Source organism: Ailuropoda melanoleuca, chromosome 12 (genome assembly GCF_002007445.2).
Source record: "Ailuropoda melanoleuca isolate Jingjing chromosome 12, ASM200744v2, whole genome shotgun sequence".
In the NCBI taxonomy this organism is placed as follows: Eukaryota; Metazoa; Chordata; class Mammalia; order Carnivora; family Ursidae; genus Ailuropoda; species Ailuropoda melanoleuca.
This window is the reverse complement of record NC_048229.1, coordinates 52,550,129-52,557,636: the sequence shown is the minus strand read 5'-3', so window position 1 is coordinate 52,557,636 and position 7,508 is coordinate 52,550,129. Positions and strand designations below refer to the sequence as shown.

General features: G+C 44.9%; 1 non-coding gene across 1 annotated transcript; it reads left to right on the top strand.

Annotated features, from left to right (window-relative positions):
• The first annotated feature begins 515 nt into the window (after nt 1–515).
• Nucleotides 516–616, top strand: LOC117795339. Its single transcript, XR_004619310.1, has one exon. It is a non-coding gene; the product is annotated as a small nucleolar RNA U13 (small nucleolar RNA).
• Nucleotides 617–7,508: the final 6,892 nt, after the last annotated feature.

The following is a 7,508-nucleotide window of genomic DNA, read 5'->3' as shown; positions in this document are numbered from 1 at the left end:
GAGGGATTGGCCTCTGTGGCAGCTGACCTGGAGCTCAGACAGGAAGCAGTGGGTGTGACTCAGGAACACTCAAGGGTACGACACACACCTGCAGACTCCTGAGGCAAGAGATTACTGATTGGGGAGCATAATAAAGCAGAGAAGGTCCAAGAAGAAACAGGGGTTATACTCAAGAAAATGAAGACATTTAAAAGCTGTCACAGATATGGAGCAATACACAGGCCCAGGGAAGACACATGTCCAGAAAAGACCTGAGAAGACCTCAAACTTTCATGCAAGGCTGATCTCAAGGCTCAGAACTTGCCCTGCTAATTGGTGAAGGTGTTGCCTGCCAGTCTGCAAAGACTGGGAGAGGCGGCTGATTTTTTTAACACCCAATTTTAAATAACAGATCCTCAAGAAAAAGAAAAACATGGCCCATGCAAAGGAACAAAAAAAAATCTCCAGACACAGTCCCTGAAAACACACAGGCATCAGACTTACTAGGCAAAATCTTGGAAAGAACTGTCTTAAACATCCTTTTGTAGTTCATAAGCGTGGTGATTGGATGTACACGCCATTGCGTGATGTCTGTCTCCCTTGAACCTTATGACCTGGGCACATTACCCATCTGATGTGGAAAAAAAAAACTATCTTAAATAGGCTCTAACAGCTAAAAGAAAACACAAAGAACTAAAAGAAATCAGGAAAACAATATGTGAACAAAATTAGCACATGAACAAAGAGATTGAAATTATTTTAAAAGATGAAACTCTGAGGTTGAAAAATACAACAAGCGGCTTGGAAAATTCACAAGAGTGGATCAGAGCAGATATGAACAAGCAGAGGAAACAATAAGCAAACTTGAAGAGGAGTCATTTGAAATCATAAGTCTGAGGAGCAAAAAGAATCAAAAAAAGTAACAAGAGTCCAAGGGTACCATTCTGAGGTACCATTAAACAGCCTAACATATGCATCAAGGCAGCCCCAGAAGAAGAGGGTAAGAAAGAGCAGAGAGATCTGAAGAAATAATGGCCCAAAAGTCCCAAAGTTTAGAAAATACTTAGACCTACCTATTCAAGAATCTCAATAAACTTCAAGTTTATTCAAAGAAAAACACATGCTCATTTATCCAAAAATCTGACATCTGAGGAATTTTTCCATAAGGAAATATGGTCATCTTGAAGCTGGGTGGATAGGTAGCTGTCACAGCCATTTTGTAATTGTGAATAGTCAGACCAACCTATACGTTCCACGATAGACGTTTGGGTAAATAAAGTATATCTGTATGATGGGACGTTGTGCAGCCATGATAAAACATTGACAATGTCCAGAATTGAACAGAAAGAGAAAAAAGGGGCTTAGAAGATGCCACGTGCAATCTTATTTTTGTAACGCAAGTATGTATGTCTATATGTGAAACAGAATTTGGAAAGATAGCCATGAAAGAATGAAGAGTAGGTTTTGTCTGAGTCCATGAGTTTAAGGATGTGCTTTTTGTTTTCTTCTTTTTGCTTCTATTAAAAAAAAAACCCAAAACTATGAGAATAGCTAGTATCAAAAAGACAAGAAATAAGCATTGGCAAGAAGGTGGAGGAAAGGGAACCCTTGTACCACTGGTGGGAATGTAAACTGGTGCAGCCATGGTGCAAAACAGTATGGAGATTCCTCTGAAAATTAAAAATAGAATTACCATATGATTTCATAATTCCACTGCTGGGTATTTACCCAAAGGAAGACTCTAATTCAAAAAGATACTTGCATCCCTATGTTATTGCAGCATTATGTACAATAGCCAAGAGACGGAAGCAACCAAAGTGTCCATCAGTAGACGAATGGGTAAAGAAGATGTGGTGTATATATACTATGGAATATGACTCAGCCATCAAAAAGAACGAGATCTTGCCATTTGCAACAACATGAATGGACCTAGAGGATATTATACTAAGTGAAATGAGTCAGACCGAGAAAGACAAATACCACATGATTTCCCTTGTATGTGGAATCTAAAAACCTAAACAAATGAACAAACAAACAGAAAAACCCAAATAGACGCTTCAATAAAGAGAACAAACTGGTGGTTTCCAGAGGGGAGGTGGGGGGAGGCAGGCGAAACAAGGGGATTCAGAGACACCAACTTCCAGTTATAAAATAAATAAGTCAGGGACACCCGGGTGGCTCGTCGGTTAAGCATCTGCCTTCGGCTCAGGTCATGATCCCAGAGTCCTGGGATGAGTCCCACGTTGGGCTCCCTGCTCAGTGAGGAGCTTGCTTCTCCCTCTGCTTGTGCTCTCTCTCTCTCTCTCTGACAAATAAATAAATAAATAAAGTCTTTAAAAAAATAAAATAAGTCATGGAGTTGAAAAGTACAACATAGGGAATCTAGCCAATAATACTGTAATAATGTCGTACAGTGACGGACGGTGACTTCACTTATCACAGTTAGCATTTAAGAAAAAAACTATTGGATTTATATGAAGAGATAAAAAGACCTGCTTTAAAATGAGTTACCTACCTAGGAAGTATGAGCAGTGGGATTCGAACTTCTATGGCTCCCCAGTCCACCACGCTGCCTTCTGTCCCAGCACCAAATGCCCTGCTGTTGAGTTTCCCTTCACTGAGAATGGCCTCTTTCCCCGGGGATGCCCCCAGGTCCACGATGCCTCACTGAGGGTTCTCTTCGTCATTTCACTTACTCTAACAGGCCTCGGGAGGATTTGTTGGCTGAGAAAACCTGAAGCTTCATCATTCAATGGGCTTCCTATTCTCGATTAGCTGCTAAGACAAAACTTCTAGATGTTAAATCTCAATGACCATTTCACCTGCAAACAAGAAAGCCACTCACTCTGCGAGCCACACCTGCTTCGTGCCCTCTTCAGACCTTCTTTGCTAACCATGAGTGCAAGAGCCAAGAATTGGGATGACCAAACTGTTAAAGCTAGATGTTCTCGTCTTTGAGTTTGTCAAGGTGTCTTTGCAAATTTCCTCTTTAATTTGCATAATTTCCCCTAGCATCGCCTCCCCCCACCCCCAGAGGCTTTGGATATCAAACATAAACAGGAAATACGAGTCAGTCCCCTCACCTTTGCCAACGCCTAAATGAAATCAAATAAAAATGTAATAAAATAAAATGAATGATGGTCATTACCTTGCCACGGCCATTTCAGAGTAACAAGGTCTGACAAGTATTAATTCACCATGCAGCCATATACATGCCCAGATTATATGATGTTATACTCACTTTCCACTACTGTGGACCGAGATGTTTTCATCCCAAAGAATCTTTAGAATTCAAGTATATGAACTTTGAACTGTGCAGTGTCTGCAAGAATAAAATTCCACCAGGAAAGAGATTCAGACAGAAGTCAATGGATGGATGGCTCCACTTGGAATCGGCAGCTTTTAAAAATAAAATCAATCTCATCACAAACCCAGGAATACTTTGCCACTAAGAGTATCAAACAGAACCCTGGAAACTCATGCACTCATAAAAAGGTGCTAAAACCCTGAAATCATTAACTCAGGGAATAGCAAAGACGTCTGCTTTCTAGGTGGGGACAGATGTTTTTTCTGGCACATGCTTCCAAGTTTCAAGAGAGCGCCAATGTCTAGAGCAGTGATGCCCTTGCTCAGAAAACTCAGCTTGGGTTCACCAGGCCAACGAGGGCGACCTTCCCTGGTCCTGGGGTTTCCTAGGAAAGAGCTCATCTCATGCTAAGGCAGGAACCACGGAGGTGCACAGTCAAGCTCCCGAAGAGAAGGAAGAACCAAGAAATGAAGGAAGCCCCTGGAAGGTTTCCAGGCAGAGGCTGAAGGATGTAGTCACCTCTCTCTAGGACTAGTCAGGAGGTACAAAATAGAAGCAACCAGAATTGAAGTCCTAAGAGTGTAATGTCCACCAACAAGAATGACTTTTTTATTCCTAGCAAACTAAGATCTCACACTAAAACTTCTAAAATGGAAAATGGAGAAGTCAAAGCCGTACCAAAGGAAAGCAAGAAAAAAAAAAAAAGGAGAAAACAGGGGGCAAAGTGTCATCAGACATCTGGGGTATCAGGTTCTGAGCTACCAGCCTTTCCTTTTCAGGGGTTATTAGAATGTTTGAGATATATATTATATTATGCTATATAATATATATTCATATTCCAAAATATGACAAGAAAACCATAAAATTAAAATGAATCGGGGTTTAATTAAAATGTCTGCAAAGCTTAATATTCTATCAACTTTGTTAAGGGCGAAGTTTAGTATTCATAAAAATTCCATTACACTGGGAAACAGTTTGAAAGGTAGATATTTCTCCCTTTGCAGGAATTCCTAGGTGCACATGATTGCCAAGAAACCTTAACCATCATAAATGCAATGAGGTACTCAGAGCTAAATCATTTCAAAGGCAAAATGGTGTTTAAAAATCTTTCCCACAGTCATAGCGAACAACAGAAGTGGGGCTGCATCGTCATAGGTGTGGTGTGAGGCGGGGCGGGGTCTTGGAAGGTAGGGGTGCCTCCCTCCAAGGCAGCCCCTGCACCTGGGCCACTGCAGAGCCAAGGAGCCAGCAGCCAGGGGACCATTCCCCCAAGTCCCCGGTCCGGTGGCCCAAGCCCTGCCTGGTTCCCCGGCTCCCAGCGCCTCCCTGGCTAAGCTCCCACCTCTCTCTTAAGCTTCTATCCTAACAACAGCCCCAGGGCCAGACCCCTAATTGTCAGCTTCTTCTAAGTGCCAGGGAAAAAAACAAAAAACCTTCTCCAGTCCTCCTCCTCCCTCCCCAACACAAGCCCAGGGGGTCAGGCAGGTTCAAAAGGTGAAATAAATGAATCTTTACACATTATAAGGACCCAAGCCACATTCTCTGTGGCATTAGTGCCTGAAATGGCAGCGAGTAAAAGCAGGTGTGCCGGGCGCCCTGTCAGCTAATGACACTGATAAGCTTGCCATGCCCGGTTCTGCTTCATTTCAAACAGACTGCTGGGAAAAAAAAAAAAAAAAAAAAAAAAGGAGGGGAAAGCCAGAGCAGAAATAATTGCGGGAGCTTCCAGTGAGAGCTCAGAGAGCCTGCAGGCAGAGACCAACGTGCCTGATTTCATCCTCTTCCTTTTATTTCTAGAACCTTAAACGTTCTGCTATTATAAAAGTCATCATGTCAGCCTTCTCCCCAGCCTCTCCGCTGCCCATTTTCAAATTGTATCAATTGGTAAGGCTTTTGGGCTGAAGGATTTTCATCTTGATTTATGGTGTCTGTGCTTTAAAGATGAAGCGAGCCCCACTGACCTGATTCCAGCACGGAGGTGCGCCGTCCTGGGCTGTGTTTACCACCCGGATCCTCCCCGAAAGCCCGGAGAAACTGGGGAAGGCTTGGTGTGTCTCTTCTTTTCCTCCCGTCTTCCTTTGCTTGCTTGCTTTCTTTCTTTCTTTCTTTCTTTTCTTTTTCTTTCTTTCTTTCTTTAACACTATTATTACTAAAGCAAATGGCAGGTGAACAGCACTGTCATCAATCTCCAGCTCAAGTGGTTGAAGGGGAGTCTTTGATCCTGGGCAGGGATTTGGGGCTGGGGCAGCAGGCTTTCGGGTCCCGAGGAGACTGATGACTGCTGGCTTCAGAACTGGGGACCTGAGAAGGAAGGCAGAGCAGGGACCTCGCAGAGGGGCCCCTTTCAACTACTACTTTCTAAGCAAAGAAACGACAGGGTTGGAGAACAAGGGCTGTGCGTGGGCTTTTTAACCAGAGGATTGCATAAACAGTAAAAAAAAAAAAAAAAAAAAAAAGGAAAAAAAAAAAGGTAAATAAAGAAATACACGCCAAAATGCCCATTTCTGCAAGTCCCCAGGCATGCGGGGAGTGCTCCTACTTTGTTTTCTAAGTTGGCGAGGTGGGAGCCCGGAGAGTGGGTTATTAAAATGTTCTGCTGAATCGTGGGAGGGTTGCCAAACGAAAAGCAACTTCCGCAGTCCTCCTCACACGCACACCGTCCACCGGGGACTCTGGAATAAATGCCCTGCTGGCTTTGTCATGCAAAAACATGCGTCCTGTCCCACCTGTCACCCACCACCCCCACGGGGGGAAGCCAGCAGGAAACAGAGAAGGGAGACAGGAGGCCGAGAAGGGGTTCCCGGGGCATAGAGGTAGAGAGGGAGCCCCCCTCGGGCTCTCCCCCGGGCTCTGCAGAGCCGCTTTGGAGACGGGGTAGGCTCGAGGCAGCGCCAGGAAGGCCAGAGGAAGACCCTGGTAGGAATCCCGGGGTCAGGTTCAGGGGCTGGATGGCGCAGACGCAGCCAAACGCACGGATAAATTAATCAGACACCTGCACTGAATTTATCACCGAGGCTCTCGGGGTGAACGTGGCAAAGACATATGAGGCCCCATCTCCGACTTTCCCCGGGAACGATGATGGAGGTTCCCCATGGTCTTTTTCCCTAATTCTCTCCAATTAATCTAAGTGTGCCATTTACAGGCCTGTTGACTTCCAGCTTGGCTTTTCAGGGCCTCACAAAAAAAAAAAAAAAAAAAAAGGAAAAATTCCCACCTTCCCGAGCCTGGAGCCCCTTGCAAGGACGCCCACAAGAGAGGCAGCTCTCCACGGCCCAGGTAAAATGGGCAAGAAATAAAGCTCAGTGTTGAGAGAGAAAAAGAGAGACAGAGAGAGAGAGAGAGAGACACGGAGAGAGAGAGAAAATGCTAATTGTACCGGGGACGCTGACAGACTTGACAGAAAGTGTCTTCATTGAGAAATTGCCATCTGAAGTTCTCCCTTGTTCCTTCAGAAACAGGAGGAGAGAGGCACGGGGGAACCTGACAGGAAGTGCGGATTCAAGACTTCAAATACAAACATTATGAAAAACAAGCAACATCTGCAAACAGTAAGTACTTATTTATATTTTATGGAGTGTGTGCTTGGGATTCTGACAGCTTTTTAAACAGAGACCATATTAGGCCCATTCAGAGCGGAGAATGTCCCTTTTAAAAATGCATTACCCCGCTGCTCGGGCAGGTCGGCCGGGCCAGGCTGGCCTCAGGTGAGCCCTGACCCCTCCCGACCTGGTCTAACCAAACCCACATGCGGGCTGGCAATGGGACCGTTTAGGGCTCCCCTCCCAAGGTCAGCGCAGGCGGGGGGCTGGAGGGTTAGTATTCAGCTGGTTTCTCCCTCAGCTGGCAGAGCGGCTTTGAACTTTTCCCTTTTGAACAAATAGGACGGGAAACGGCAAAGAAACAAGTGCTGGGAATCATAGAAAGGAGTGCGCCGCAAATAAATAAGCCGCAAATAAATAAATAAATGGCCAGCCGTGTCCCCGCAAAGGAAAGGCACCACTCCTGAATTTCCAGTGTCTCTGTGCAAGGGGCGGGGTGAGGGGGGGGAGATGAGAAACTTTAAAATAAAAACAATAGAATAAACCTTCGCTCTTTTTCCTCCCCCACTCCGAAGGATGAGCCCTTTATTTTTGACAACAAACAAGAAGCAGTTGGCAGGTACGGCGTGCGCTGCACCATGAAATATTTAGTAAGGCAGTAAGGACTCCCCGGACAGCTTAAG